The sequence below is a fragment of the Dipteris shenzhenensis genome, chromosome 31 (genome assembly GCF_047967505.1).
Source record: "Dipteris shenzhenensis isolate YYH24624 ecotype China chromosome 31, Dip_SZ_1.0, whole genome shotgun sequence".
NCBI classification, from domain to species: Eukaryota; Viridiplantae; Streptophyta; class Polypodiopsida; order Gleicheniales; family Dipteridaceae; genus Dipteris; species Dipteris shenzhenensis.
The window spans coordinates 999842-1016367 of NC_141626.1; the positions used below are offsets into that span (position 1 = coordinate 999842).

Below are 16526 nucleotides of genomic sequence, written 5' to 3' on the forward strand. Positions count from 1 at the left end.
GAAAGCCATACATTCAAGCTTCCTCTCTCCCGTGGCAGTTCACCATGGCACCCCAACGTCCCCCTCTTAAGTCACTTGATGACAGTGATGAGGCTGCTCAGCATGCACTTGCCTTCCACAGTGGGTGCATCCACTAGTGGTACAAATGTTCCTACTACCACTCAAGCCCTCTCTCCTACATCTCGGGTTGTTCAGACTCAATTCCTTGCAGCATTCTCCTCCATGCTCCAGCAGGATACATCTTTGCAGTTGGGACAGCAGATGATTAGTCAGCAGTCTCAACAGATTGGCCAAGTTGTCGCACATGTATTACCAAACAAAGGCAAGCAGCCTATATCCCAGCATGGAGTCCAATCAGACAGACATAATGCATTCTCTACACCACGCCGAGGTTTTATGGCAGACGTTGCACGCACAGCAGGATTTGCATAAGTTTAGGACCAATGATCAGTTGTAGAGAGGCCAATCTCAGCATCAGTTGTAGAGAGGCCAATCTCAGCTTGTCAACATCTTGTACAAGCAGCCTGTAGGTTAACCGTGACTAGCAATGAACCGTCTGTAGAAACTGTACGACAACCGTACATATAGATACTTGCAGCCGTACACAGGCCGTACACACAGCCATACGCATGGCAACCCGCACGTGTAGCAGTCAGTACCTATGGCAGCCCGTACAATAGACGTACGGTAGTCCGTACATATAGCAGTCTATACACATAGGCGCTAGCAATTCTGCTCCAGCAGTTGTGACTTATCCATACACTCAGCCCATTGTAACAGACCGTACACACAACTCGTACGGAGGCGTTGTACTTGCAATATGTACCACCCATACGTATCCTCTGTACCATCAGCCGTACCAAACCTACATGTATTCACCGTACAGGATCCGTACTACAAGACCTTGCCCTCCGTATCAAGTTCGTACTACTCTCTGTTGCAGCAGCAGCAAACTCGACGTCAATCTCTAAAAATCTCCCCTTCTCCGTCTACATAATCTGCCTCTTCCTCTAAGCTTCTCCAGCTTGTAGGCTCACAGAAGCAAAAGGATGCAAAAAAGAGTAAAGCAAGAACTGGAAGCCGTCACATCAACTACTAACAAATGAAAGTACAAAGTACAAAATAAAGGAGAATCCTAGGACAATGTACTAGTGGTACCACTAGTACTAGGTGTCATAAGACACTAAAAGTACTAGGTGACCTAAGTGCCAATAACTAAAGCTACATGGCACATACCAGGGCCCAGAGGGCATCAATACGACCGGGAGATGATGGCCTACAAACCCCCCTCCATGGTATAGGCTAAAGTATTATGGAAATGTCTCAGAATACCTCGTATTTTCTGGTCATGGTGGCACATGTTCATCCCAAGGGATATAGCCACCTATGAATGTACAAGGTAGCCATATCATGTAACAAAGGGAACCAAGTGTAAAGCCTGTCGAAAGACTTCAAACTTGGGACGAGGAAGTGCCTTTGTAAAAAGATTTGCTATGTTATCCTCTGTGGGAAGGTAGGACAACTCTATGTCTCCTGCTGACAACCGCTCTCGAACATAATGATAGTGAACCTCAATGTGCTTGGTAAGCGCATGAAACATTGGATTATGTGCAATAGCCAAAGCACTCTGGCTGTCAGTATAGACCATAGTGGAGGATGTCTGGCGAATACCAAGATCTGCAAGTAACTGTCGAAGCCAGATACACTCTATTGTAGCGGTGAAGGCTGCCCTGTACTCAGCCTCACAGCTGGATGTGGCAACTATTGGTTGCTTCTTGCTGAGCCAAGAGATACATGAACTGCCAAGCAAAAAACTGTTGCCGATATGTGACACTCTGGTGTCGGAACAACCTGCCCAATCACTAACCGTGTAAGCATGCATGGTAAGTGAACCCTAATCATCATAAAAGAGGGCTAAATATTAAGTGCCTCTGAGATATCTGAAGACTCTCTTCACTGCCTGCCAATGCTGTGAACTGGGCATGTGCATGAGCCTGCTGAGCTGGGATACTGCATATTGTAAGTCACGTCTGGTGTGGCACAAGTAAATGAGACATCCAATAGAGATTAGCTTGCACTCCTCAAACTGAAAACGATCGAGGAGCTGTCCAATATACTTGGACTGTGTCATCATAATACCCCCCTCAACATGAGCAAACTAAATGCCCAAATAATAGTGCAGCTGTCCCATGTCTGACATTTCAAAAGCTTGCTGAAAATCAGCCTTGAAAGCTGCAATATGCTGAGTATCAGGGCCCGTGATCAGCATGTCATCCACATATAAAATCAGCACTAAAAAATCAGATCCACTCCCACGGACATAAAGAGTGGGCTCTGTTGGGCTATTCTGAAAACCAAGGGACAGGAAGTGTGCATAATTTTAGCATTACCATGCCCTGGGTACTTGCTTCAAACCATAAAGGGCTTTTCTTAGCCGGCATACCTTGTTTTCAGAGCCAACAACCTCAAAGCCAAGAGGTTGTGTCACATAAACTTCTTCCTGCAGATCCCCATGAAGAAAGGCAATCTTGATGTCAAGCTGGTGTACTTGCCAATGGTGATGGGCTGCAATGGCAATGACACATCTGATAGTAGTAATCCTGGAAGTGGGAGCAAAGGTCTCCTCAAAGTCAATGCCTTGTTGTTGGGCATACCCTTTTGCAACAAGACGGGCTTTGTGTCGATCTATGCTACCATCAGATTTCCTTTTTTAATTCCCATGTGTCATTTTTGGCAATAGATTCTAGCTCAGCTCTCATTGCATCCATCCACTCTTTGCTGTCAAAAGCATCTTTATGGCACAAAGGCTCTTCATTGCAAACTGTAGCAAGGAGTGCAAACTCAAGAAAGTGACCATGCATCTTTCTATTCTCTGATCTTGTCTGGGCAGCAAGAGGTTGATCTTGTTTGCTGTCCCTCAATGTGTCAAGAAGCCATCTGGGAACTTGCCTTTGCTGTCTATTGACAGCTCTTTCTTCAATCACTACATCATGAATATTGGGATCATTTTGTGCTGGAAAAGGAACCTGCAAATCAGCATGGGTTGCTGGCTGATCATTGCTTGTTAAAGGGCCTGCAGGAGGCTCATGTTGCTGGTCAAAGGCCCCCCCTGAGGGAAGAAGAGGTAACCAAGAGTCAAGGCATCAAACATGTCAACTTCTGGCTTAGCTTTGCAGTCCACAAGAGAAGAAGCTGAATGTTCAGCAAAGATTACATCTCTACTGACAATAATCTTCCCAATATTTGGTTGGCTCATGTTGCTGGTCAAAGGCCCCCCCTGAGGGAAGAAGAGGTAACCAAGAGTCAAGGCATCAAACATGTCAACTTCTGGCTTAGCTTTGCAGTCCACAAGAGAAGCAGTTGAATGTTCAGCAAAGATTACATCTCTACTGACAATAATCTTCCCACAACCAATACCCTCTGCTCTCCTGGCTATCACCAACAAATATGCATTTGATTGCCTTATCATCAAGCTTACATCTCAGCTGAGATGGTACATGGACATATGCAAGAGACCCAAAAACTCTCATGTGTGAAAGTGAAGGCTTCCTGCCTTTCCATGCTTCATAAGGGTAACAGTTCTCAATGCCCTTGTAGGTGATCTATTCAGCACATAGTTAGCACACATCATTACATCAAGCCAAAATTTATTGGGCAAGGACTTGGCCTTAAGCATGCATCTGGCAATCGCCATAGTGGACCTGTTCTTTCTTTCAGGAACAGGATTATGCTGAGGAGTGTAAGGAGTAGTGCATGAGTGAACAATGCCCCGTGAAGACAAAAATGCATCAAACTCCTTTGACATATATTCTCCCCCCCCATCTGTGTTGAGGGTGACAAGCTTGCATCCTGATTCATTCTCAACCATATTCAGCCACCTCTGAAAGCATGAGAACACTTCAGATTTGGCTTTTAAAGCATATACCTAGCAATATCTTGTGAAGTCATCAATTAGAGTCATGAAATATTTGTACCCACCAATGGCATTTGTCCTCATTGGGCCCTAGACATCACTGTGCACTAGCTGCAATTTCCTTTGTGAGAATTTTGAACAATCTTTTTGAAAAGGAAACCGATGCATCTTACCCAAAAGACAACCCTCACATACATGTTTGGAAACTGTGTGAGTTTGAGGTGCATCATTTGCCATGCCCTGTGAATGTAACTTGGCAAGAGCTCTATAACTTAGACGACCCATTCTCTCATGCCAAAGATGAGTTTCATGCAAGCTGTGAACCTGAAATAGCAAATGCTTCAATAGAAAGTGCAGCTGAGTGATAATCAAGGCGATAAAGCCCCTTTTTCAAAGTGCCAGTGAGAACTATGGCATTGTCATCACGAATATCATATACTAGGCATCTGTATCCATCAAAAATCACTCTAAAACCTGAAGTGGCAATTGCTGAAATTGAGATCAAGTTGACTTCAATCCCAGGCACAAAAAGAACATTAGTCAAAGTGACAAGATGGCTTGAAATGGATGTGAGTTGCACATCTCCAATTCCTTTTACAGCATAGGAAGCATTATCAGCACATGTGACAGTCCCCCCTCAAGGTGCATTAGCCAAGTAATGAAACATTTGTCTGCAAGAGGTTAGGTGCTTGGAAGCACCACTATCAAAATATCAAGAATGAGCATCATTAGCAGAAAAGAATGCATCAACTTTGGAGGGATCAAAAGAGCAATGGACAGCCCATGCCTAATCATCCTGGAGAGCATGTGCATGTGAGGCATCTGCTGGCTCATGGGATTCAATTGCATGTGAGGCATTTACTGTCAATCCTGCTTTCTTCTTCTCCGAAGCAATGCGCTTCCTGCATTCTGAAATTTCATGCCCTGGCTTGCGACAATAGTTGCATCTTTTTTTCTTTGACTTATTTGTTGTCTTTTGAGATACATTGGAGGAAATGCCACTGTTAGGCGCATATTTAGGCTTACCCATAGGCTTGGAAGCCTTGCCTTTTCCTTTCTGCAGTAGAGCAAATGCATGATCAGGAATAGTAGCTTGCCTATTAGCACGACTTTGCTCTTCCTGCAAAAGCAAAGTGACTAATTGATCAAAGGAGTAGTGATTTGGATTACCCAAGGCCACTAGTCAAAGGGTTGTAGCAAACCCTTGATAAGTATCTGGCAGCCTATTCAATGTGGTACTGACACGCTGAGAATTTGGCACCACCTCATCAATATTGGCAAGTTGTTCCATGAGGTCCTTGACCTTGGTCAAGTATGCATCCATAGAGTCACCTTCATTCATGCTGACTTCCTGCAATTGCCTTCTTAAATATGCAACATGTGCCTCATTGTGAATCTGATAAAGAGAAGCCAATTTGTCCCAAGCATCCTTTGTTGTCCTGCATGACCGGATGTGTGGAATAATGATTCTCTTGCATGATAAAGCAATACAGGAATGTGCATTTGCATCTCTTGCATCCCATCTTGTTTGTCCCTGAGTTGGAGGAGCAGCAACAGGGGTGCTAGAGGATAAAGCATCACGAGGAGTCCCCTATGCAGAGGGACCAGCATTAGGGGCAGCCACTGCAGTACTGGCTGACCTCAAATCAATCCCAGAAACAATGTTCCAAAAATGTCTTGCAACAAGAATATGCTTCATGAGATAAGACCACATTGGATAGTTGGTGCCATCCAACTTATCATCTTCACGAAGAATGCCAAAAAAATCATGATTGTTGCCAACCATTGCAAATAGGACAAGTCAAAAATGCACTGACAAAGTGACCCAAAAGATAGCCTCAAGGCTTGCAACTGCAAAAAATAGGACTTGCTGTCCAAATCTGGAAAAGCCCCAAATTAAGCTGTAATTTGCAAATGTGATCAAATGGTCTGCAATTTCTTGCCAAATTCACTGCAAATCTGAAAGTATCGTGCAATCTGCTTGCAATTAGAGCAAAACTGAGCCAAAAATAGGAAAATTTCAGAAAAAGCCCCAAATTGTCTGCAAATCTACAATCTACTTGCAAAATCGTAGCCCAAATGCAAAAGCCCCAAATGTCACCAAAAATTGCAGATCTACTGCAATGTCTGCTCCCAAAATCGAAGCCAAACAATGGCTGAATGCATAGCTGAGCCTGCAAATGAATCCTGCCAACAGATGACGGACACGGGACACCTTCAGCCTGCAAAAGAATCTCCAAGTACGAAATAGTACGGAATCTGTACATTGTACGGACAACTGTACGAAATGTACGGCTGGTACGAAATGCACAGACATCGAAATGCGGGGATGTACGGACAGTACGTATTGACGTGCGGTATGAAAATCCGTACAGCTGTACAGACGAACTGACACGCATGTGTACGGATGAACTGACGTTTTGTATGGACTGTATGGACAGCAAGTCGCGTCGGAGCTGTGCGGATGTCCAGGAGAAGAAGCTTGACGATGGAGTAGAAATGCGGGAGCTGGAGCTGGAGTTGGAAGCAGGAAGCAGGGAGTACGGAGCAGGTCCGAGAAGGAAGTGCTCTGATACCACTGTAGGCTCACGGAAGCAAAAGGATGCAAAAAAAAGTGAAGCAAGAAGTGGAAGCCGTCACATCAACTACTAACAAATGAAAGTACAAAGTACAAAATAAAGGGAAATCCTAGGACAGTGTCCTAGTGGTACCACTAGTACTAGGTGTCATAAGACACACAAAGTACTAGGTGACCTAAGTGCCAATAACTAAAGCTACATGGCACATACCAGGGCCCAGAGGGCATCAATACGACCAGGAGATGATGGCCTACACAGCTTCCATTCCAAATGGGGAGAAAGGGGGCAATTGCCACATGGCAATTCCCCCACGTGATAATCAAAGCAAAATCAGATTCTACTCTAATCAAAGCAAAATCAGATTTGCTGTCCTACACCTTGAAGATTTTGCCCACTCATGGTGGAGGTATCTACAAAGAGAAGGCACAATTATTGACACATGGGCAGAATTTAGTGTATGGCAGTAGTATGGGGCATCCTAAAGCCTACAAGGCTGATGATACTAAGGCCCTGCCTAAGCCACCAAGCAAGGAGGATATGGGGATGAGAAGGAAAGACTAGTTAAGCATATCTCTCAAGCTCTCATGGAGGAAAGAAAGAGAAAGAATCTATGTTACTTCTGTGGAGAGAAATGGTCCCTAGACCATAGGAGCAAATGCAAGGCTAAATCAGGAGCAAGACTTAGCATGATACTTGAAATTGAAGGTAATTTGCCCAGAAGCAGAATCCGATTTTCATGATTGTGTGAATGATGGTCAAGATGATGATGTAGGATCCTCCTTCCCATATGACCCTGGTGGGTCCACTCCATGTGATACCATGGTGATTGCCATCCCAATTTCTCAAGGTTATGCAGACACTGGAATGAGGAAATTCTTGACAATTAGATGGCTGATGGTAGAGAACCTGATGGAAACTATTGTGTAGGAGATGATGAAGTATTTTGGGACACTCAGCCAGGTCTGTATAGCATCTCTCCAGAAGCTATCATGGGTTCTAGGGGTGCCCAAACTCTCAGATTGAAGGGAATAATCAATGACAGATCTGTCCACATTTGGGTTGATAGTGGGAGTACCCACAACTTCATCAACACCAAATCTATCCAAGCAATGAGATTGAGCCCATCCACATTGGACCATGCCCTTAAAGTTGAAGTGGCTACTGGTGAGCACTCCATCAGCAAACAGGGACCTCAAAGGGGATTGTGGACTCTAAGCTGTACACTTAGCTAAAACAGAGGACAGCAATGGACTGTGGGTGGAAGACAAGGATATGCAAGAGTTGCTGCAGAGGTTTTCAGATGTTTTTGCTGATCTTCCTTGTCACTTCACAAATCGATTCGCCTCAATTACTTGGCCCTGAGTCCATCATCATAACTTACCTCCCAAGAGAGATGTGGATCATGCGATTAACCTTAAGCCAGGGTCAAAACCAGTAAATAAACAACGATATAGGCTTTCAAGGGCTGAAACAGAGAAGGTAGCCAAGCAGGTCCAGGAACTTTTGGACAGGGATTTCATCACACACAGTCAATCTCCTTTTGCTTCCTCATTCTTTATTATACAGACTTGAATAAAATGACTGTGAAGAACAAGAGTGGATGATTTTCTTGATGAGCTGAGAGGAGCCAATTACTTTACGAAGATTGATCTAAGGTCAGGCTACCACCAAATAAGGATCAAGGAGGAGGAGGAGCAGAAAACTGCCTTCAGAACTGAACGGGGTTTATATCAGTTCAAAGTAATGGCATGTGGCCTCACTAAAATGTTCCGAGCACTCATGAACAAGATCCTACAGCCCTATCTCTGTAGATCAATCCTACTCATTTACAGCAAATCTAAAGAGGAGAACCTAATGCATGTAAAGCAGGACCTTAAAGTCTTGAGAAACCACCAACTCTTTGCCAAGGCAAGCAAGTGCACATTCATGGACAATGAGGTGGAGTAGCTTGGTCATATAGTTAGCAACAAGGGCATAAGAATGGACCCCAATAAGGTCTTATAGTTAGCAACAAGGGCATAAGAATGGACCTCAATAAGGTCAAGTGTGTGAAAGATGCGTCCTCAGAGCACCACTCAATTCAGGGGATTTCTTGGATCAGTGTACTTCTATAGAAGTTTCATTAAACACTTTGCAAAAATAGCAGCACCCCTTACTGACCAGCTCAAGAAGGAGGCCTTTTTCTGGACAGAACTGCAGGGAAAAGTTTCCAGGAACTGGAGGACGCTTTGACCTCAGCTCCCATCCTTGTATGTCCAGATTCCTCTCCACCATTCATCATTGAAGCTGATGCTAGTGGTTTGGGGCCTTGGAGCAGTGCTCAAGCAAAGAAATGGAGTAATAGCCTATGAGAGCTGGAAGTTGGATGACACAGAGCTGACCTACCACATTTGATAACCAGGAAATACTAACAATATTGCATGCTATCAAGAAATGGCATCACTATATATATGAGAGTCATTTTAAGGTAAGAACTAATCATAGGAGTCTCAAATAGTTCTTATCTCAGTCCAACCTATCTCCCAAACAGAAAAGGTGGCTATCCAACGTTCAAAATTATGACACTTTGACATTGAATACAAGATGGGGAAGGAGAAGGTGGTGGCTGATTCACTCTCCAGGATGTGGACATGTACTCTATCCTCTATTACAGAAGTTTACAAGGATTGCATACATGGAATTCAAAAGGAATACCTTTCAAACCCAGCACTTGCAACTCTATTTCATGACCTGTAGGACCCCAACTACCCACATTACAAGCTTAACAATGGGCTGATCTAGTTTCATGACAGGATTTACCTCATTGAAAACTCAGTCTACAAGCTGCCGGTGGTTAGGAGCTGAAATAATCCCCTATGGCTAGTCACACAGGGTTGTTCAAAACCTATGAGAGAGTAAAACAGAGTTTTTTTTAAATTGGGCTTTGGAAAAACATGAACAATTATGTACAGTGCTGTAAGCCTTGCCAGCAAAACGGAGAATTAAATCTCAGCCCAGCTGCTCTCCTCCAACCTCTGCCTATTCCTGAAGGTAAACAGACACATCTCTCCATGGACTTTATCATGGGCCTACCTATGACTCGTAGAGGCTGGAGCAGCATTTTTGGTTGATAGGCTCACATAGGCTGCACATTCCATTCCTACCAAAAACTTAGTATTCAGCTTCCATGATTGCCTCCCGATTCATTGAGAATGTCTTCAAGTTCCATGGGTTGCCACACGAGATTGTGAGTGATTCCGTGATGCCACATTCATGGGACGTTTTTGGCAAGAGTTGTTTAAGTCTATGGGCACACTTCTAACCCCTAGCACTGCTGATCATCCTCAAACTGATGGCCAAACAGAGAGGGTAAACAGGTGGCTGGAAGAATACCTCAGACATTTCAGCTTTGGCACTCAAACAACATGGGACAAATGGCTTTCTCTGGATGAATTCTGCTATAATAATACTAAGCATACCTCCATTGGCATGAGTCCATTTGAAGCTATGTTTGGTTGTAAGGTCCATGTGCCTTCCACAATTGTTGATAGTGCTATGGCCAACCAACAAGCTAGGGATGATCTAGCATGCATGACTGATTTACTACAGCGTTGCAAGGAGAGAACTCTGCTTTGAGGAGGAGGATTATGTGTTTCTCACGCTCCACAAGACTAGATATGCTTCTCTTAAGGGAAACACTTATACTAAGCTTGCGCATAGGTATTACAGCCCATACAAAGTGCTAAGGAGGGTTGGTGAACTGGCTTACCAGCTGGAACTGCCTCCATCTTCTAGGATTCATGATGTATTCCATGTCTCACTCTTGAAGAGGTACATGGGTCCATCTGAACAAGCACTTGAGGAGTTACCTCCTATGGAAGAGGAGGGACAGATTCAGTACATTCCAGAGAGAATCATTGGTTTCAGGGACCATGTACTCGGGAACAAATCCTATGTGGAATATTACGTCAATCGAGGGGCCTTCAGGATGATGAATCCACTTGGCAACCCTCATCTATAGTGGAGCAGTATCAGTTGACTCAGGATTTGGGAGCCTTTGAGCAGCAATATTGTTACATGGACACGATCCCATACCATCATTAGCATTCCCAAAGACGAAATCAAATGGCAGGCTGAATATACTTGACACTAGCCACCACGCAAACCAAAACGAGGAGCACCCTACCAAGGAGATGACTCCTTGACTTCCACACCAACAATCATGGGAAGCTTAAACCCTTCTTATAAATGTACCTAATATCTTACATAGACAAATAGGTGACGAACGTTGATTGGACTCTGACAAATAGATGGGGTATATTCCTTTCAACAAAATTGAAATTAAGAGAAACCCTTGTAACAAAGGGGGTTAGTTAGTGAACAAAGAGGGTTAAATATTGGTCTTTTCAGTGGCTTTGTACTTTGTACTTTGCATCTACGGCTGCTAGTATACTGCCACATGGCAGTCCAGGAGAGTTATACCATAAGCAATGCTATATAACAGCCTCTATAAAAGGCATGGCTGCTCAATTGGACTCAGCTTATGATTTAAACACTGTTATAATTCCAAAATGGAATTCTACGGCCAGCGCTTCTAGCTCCAAGTCAATTCTAAGATTGAACTAACTCTGCTTGTTGTTGTGCAGCCCTCACAAGCACCTGTTGTAAGTCCAGCCCCTGACTTACTTTCTCTCTCACTCTCTCCAGATCTATGAAGGTGCTTTCCTATTGTTTTCACATTGTACTTCCCATCCTTGATTTGCTGCGATTTCTGGGAGCAATGCTCCAAATCTCAATTTGATTGGATATATTGCATCACAATCTCCTCTTTAAGGGGTGTGCAAAGCATCTCTGTGATTTGCCCTAATTCTGGAGCTGCTGGGAGATGACGCAGGCAGAATCCTCCATTTGCTGCGATCTCCTGAAGTTAGCTTCCAAATTCCAATCCAATTGGATAATCTGAAACGCAATCTTCCCTACCGATGGTATACCGAGTATCACGGCATTTGGAACTGTATCGATTTGACTTCAGGGCAAATTCCCTTTCCAGCCTAGCGCAATGGGCAATTGCTCTAAATCTTTGCTCATTTCCAGCAACTGGGGGTTTTCCCTATTCTATCCCCTGCCTATGCTCTACTGACTCTACATAAGTAATTGGATCGGAGGAAATTTTGAAATTTGGTTCAGATCTGTGATTCTCTGCTTCTACAATGCCAACAAGTAAATCTGCAAACGATTCTAGAAGGCAGGTATGTAGTGACTCAGACCCTAGAATGGATGGGGCTGAAATGGAAGTTTCATGAAGGGCTGCTGATACTGAATGAGGGGATCAGAACAATTGGTGGGGAGCAGGCTGAGACTTCACTTCATAGGGTGGAGCCTAAAGGCAATGATTCAGTTCCTCAGAAACAACAGTCAAGATCAGTCTCAAGTTTGTCCGGAGCAATTGATATGGGACCAATGCTCCAAGTATTCAAGGGTTGGAATATAGAGATCAAGCTGAAGAGAATGGATCAAAGATTGCAAAACCTCTAATCCACCATGAACAGAGGGTTTGGTCAACTCAAAAGAAGCCAAATCAAAGAGGGGAAGAGACTGTCGCAGACCCTGCTTCAGAGGATGATCTAGTTCCAAAAGTTTATCCAATGGGGTTCATGTCCTCTGCCCAGAGAGCCTATCATTCCAATGGTTTGGCAGCTCACAAGGATAAGGATTCGTCAAATGTTAATGCTTCTATAAGTAACAGTATTGATGCTATTTACTGAATATAAGGGACTGCCAGAAAATCTCATAGCAGTGTTGACTTTTCAACAATATATTCAAACTGTCAAGTCAATTGAGCCTAAAGGTACTCTGCATCCCGATACATATGTCAAGGATAAGATCGATCTCTCCATGTTCAAAGGTGAACCATGTACCCCCAGTGAATTGGAGGAGTGGCTCAGCAAGATGGATGATTATTGCCTATTATACCCAAAAGGGGATCAAGGAAAAATCGGATTTGCTGTCCTGCACCTTGAGGATTTTGCCCACTCATGGTGGAGGCATCTTCAGGGAAAAGGCACAATTATTGATACATGGGATGAATTCAAAGTAGAGATGTTCAGGACTTTTGTTTCACCCCTTGCTAGAGACCAATATGTATGGCAATGGTATGATATGTCCCAACAGGGAGCAGTGAAGGATTTACATCAAGCAATTCTGCAAACTATCTCTATTTACTCATGGAATTATGAAAGGGGCAAGATGCAATTCATTCATGGTCTTCACCCTAGCCTGGCCTCTGATGCTTGTGCTCAGAGATCCACCTCTTTGAAGAAGGCTACACTATTTGCTGAGCATTATGAGCCTAAGTATAACTGGAACGAAAAGGGTATTTGTATTAGGCATTTTGGAAACAAGCCCCTAAGCAAGGTTAGCACTCCCATGGACCATGAACCAGTGGTATCCTCATCAGTCCCCACTATTGACAGGTTTCCCACTGTGTATGGTAGTACCATGGGACACCCTAAAGCCTATAAGGTTGATGATGCCAAGGCCCTGCCTAAGACACCAAGCAAGGAAGATATGGGGGACAAGAAACAGACGTTAGTTAAACATCTCTCTCAGCTCTTATGAAGAAAAAGATAAAGAAGAACCTGTGTTACCTTTGTGGAGAGAAATGGTCCCTGGATCAAAGAAGCAAATGCAAGGCTAAATCTGGAGGCAAAGTCAGCATGATTATAGAGGTTGATGAGGACTCAGCTTCTGATGAAGCTGCAATAGATATGGAATTTCATGAATGTGTAAATGACAGTAAATATGAGGATGATGAAGTTCCTAAAGGTTCCAAAAAAAGTACTTCATATCCCTTTGACCCTAGTGATTCAGTAAGTGAGCACTCAAAAAAAAGTTATTTCCCAAGCCAAATGTCCACGTTCTAGTCAGCAATGGAATATTGAAGTTGCTTATGACTACTCCCTTGATGACAGAATTTATAATGCACATCCTTGAGTAGAGGGTGATGAGATTTATTCTGATGCACAGGCTGAACTATTCAGCATATCCACAGATGCTGTTATGGGCTGTAAAGGAGCTCAAGTTCTCCGTTTGAAAAGATTCATCCAAAACGGGCATGTCCACATATTAATTGACAGTGGTAAAGCACTCATAAATTCATTTACCCTAAGTCCATCCAAGCCATGAGGCTGCATCTCACCATCATGGATCAGGGGAGGTGGCTAATGGTATAGCAAGCAATGTTGCCCAGCCACTGGGATGTGAGTGAATGAAATCATTGTTGGGGTAAAGGCACTATGGCCACCCAAGTACAGTTAGTACACTTAGTACTTTATTTGTTAAGTACACTAAGTACACCGTACTTAGTGTTGTAACCTTATCCTTTCATATAAAAGGTTGACTGTGTGCTAGGGGAGGCACACACATATGTTTTATCCCCACACTCTTGTGTTTATCCTACTTGTGTGTGTCGGTGTGCTCCTACTCTCCCCTTCCACAACTGGTATCAGAGCTTGGAGCAGCACACTCTCCCTCCTTGCGGGACTTCTTGACCGGTACCTTCTCAAGGGGCTTTTGGACCTCGAATATCTTGGGCCTTGGTGACGGAGACTCGGAATACCTGCCACGCTTTGGAGAGTCCCCCATGTCGAATCGACGCAAAAACGAAGCTGAAATGCTAAGAATGGCGAGCACCTGCCATCGCCAAGCAGCCAGCGCCTCCAGCAGCGCCAGCAGCTACTAGCGCTGCCAGCGCTATTAGCCATCGTGGCCATCGGCGACGCCAGTAGCCTAGGCCACCGGCGATGCCAGCGGCTAGGCCACCAGCGACGCCAGCAGCTAAGCCACCGGCGACGCCAGCAGCAAAGCCGCCAGGCGCCAGCAGCAGCGGCGCTACCAGCGCCACAGGCGCCAGCAACGGCGCTACCAGCGCCACAGGCGCCAACAGCTCCGCCATCATCGTCTCCTACCTGATCTTGCGAAGCAAACGCACATTCCCCGCCTCCCGCCAAGCGTCTTCGCCCTGATTTCGGGACAAACTGTAGATTGATGCCTTTGGTATGCCTTAAAATCTTTGAAGAGCTTTGGCTTACAAAATGATGCAGATTACACTCACGTGAGTACCTAGTCGGTGTTGAGAATTTCAAGTCACAAGGTACAGAATCAAGGGGCTTTTGTAGCCACAGCCAAGCATTGGCTTATACACGCACTTGTTTGCGTATATCCTCCTGATTGGAGTTGATTTGTGCAAGGATTTGATGCATTTTATGACTTACAGGACAGTGGCAGATGCATATGAATTGGGGCTTTTGACATTGTTATGCATATCAGTGTTGGGGAAACACCTAGATGCTTTATGTGATCAGTGGAGCTTTGGGAAAGCGGTGTATGCACTAAAATCTTCAAAAAATTGGCTTAATCTATCCCCTAAGCAGAGAAGGTGGTTATCCATTGTGCAAAACTATGATTTTGATATGTTTTTTGTTTTGAGAGCCGGCTTTGCTGTGTTTTGTTTTGGAATATGAATTGGGCAAAGAGATATAGTGGCAGACTCACTTTCCAGGATGTGGGATTGTACTTTATCCTCCATTTCTGAGATCTACAAGGATTGGATCCATATGATTCGACAGGAATAACTCTCTGCTCCAAAAGCTACTGCTATATTCCAGGCCTTGCAAAACACTGATTGTCATGACTATCCCAACTTCAGTTTGTACAATGGTTTACTTGATATAAGGCCAGAATATTCTTTACTGAAAACTCCACCTATAAGCTGCTAATTCTGCAGGACTTTCATTCATCTCCTACGGCTGGCCATGTTGGGCTATTCAAGGCTTATGAAAAAGTCAAGCAAAGCTTTTATTGGAAGGGATGTCTATACACGTGCAGAACTGTAAGCCATATCAACAAAACAGGGAGCCGAACCTGAGTCCTGCTGGTCCTCTCAAACCATTGCCCCATTCCTGAAGGAAAGTGGACACACATCTCTATGGATTTTATTTTAGGTCTGCCAGTAGCTTCTAGGGGATGGAACAACATATTTGTGGTGGTTGACAGGATGACTAAGACTGCCCATTTTATTCCCATAAAGACTCAATACACAGCCTCTATGGTCGCTCAACAATTCATGGAAATGTATTCAAGCTGTGTGGCTTACCTCAAGAAATTGTGAGTGACCATGATGCCAAGTTTATGGGCCAATTTTGGCAGGAGCTTTTCATAGGTGGGTGGAATAGTATCTAAGGCACTTTTGTTTTGATACCCAATATACATGGGACAAGTGGCTTCATTTAGCTGAGTCTTGCTACAACACCACTAAGCATCCTTCTATTGGCATAAGTCCTTTTGAGGCCATGGATGGTTGCAACGCCCATGTACCATCCACCATTCTTGACAAGGCTATTATCAACCAGCAAGCCTTAAGGATGATCTGGCCAGTATGACTGCCTTGTTGCAACTGTGCAAGGACAACAGGACGAGAGCTCAAGCCAGGATGAAGGAGTATGCTGATCAACATAAAACGGAACTCCGTCTTAAGGAAGGTGATTATGTATTTCTAAGGCTCCACAAATCAAGGTATGCATCTCTGAGGGGGAATACTAATGTCGCGGTTGCCCATAGGTATTATCGACCCTACAACGTGATGAGAAGAATGAGTGAAGTGGCCTATCAGTTGGACTCTTCCTCCTACTACCAGAATTCATAATGTTTTCCATGTGTCACTACTCAAGAAATACCTGGGACCTACGGAGCAAGTCTTAGCAGAATTACCTCCTATGGATGAGACTAGACACATTGAATATATTCCTGAGAAGCTCATTGGATTCAGAGATCATGTGGTAAGAAATAAGTCATATAGTTAGAAGCAGTCCTGTTGCACCCCTGATCAAAAGCTAGACAGACACTATCTTGCTGTGATCCGAAACAAGACTCGTTTGCTATTTTGTTCACTCTCTGATGTGTGGTGAGAAGCTTTGACGTGCCCTCTTGTACTTGAGGCTCTGAAGGCAACATATGTCACAAACTACCTCCTCTATTCCATGAGCTGCACAATACAC

At 44.2% G+C, this 16526-nt stretch overlaps 1 protein-coding gene across 1 annotated transcript in view; it reads right to left on the reverse strand.

Annotated features, from left to right (window-relative positions):
- The window catches only part of LOC147880880 (putative folate-biopterin transporter 4), a 31486-nt gene that overhangs the window by 5116 nt on the left and 9844 nt on the right, over positions 1–16526 (reverse strand).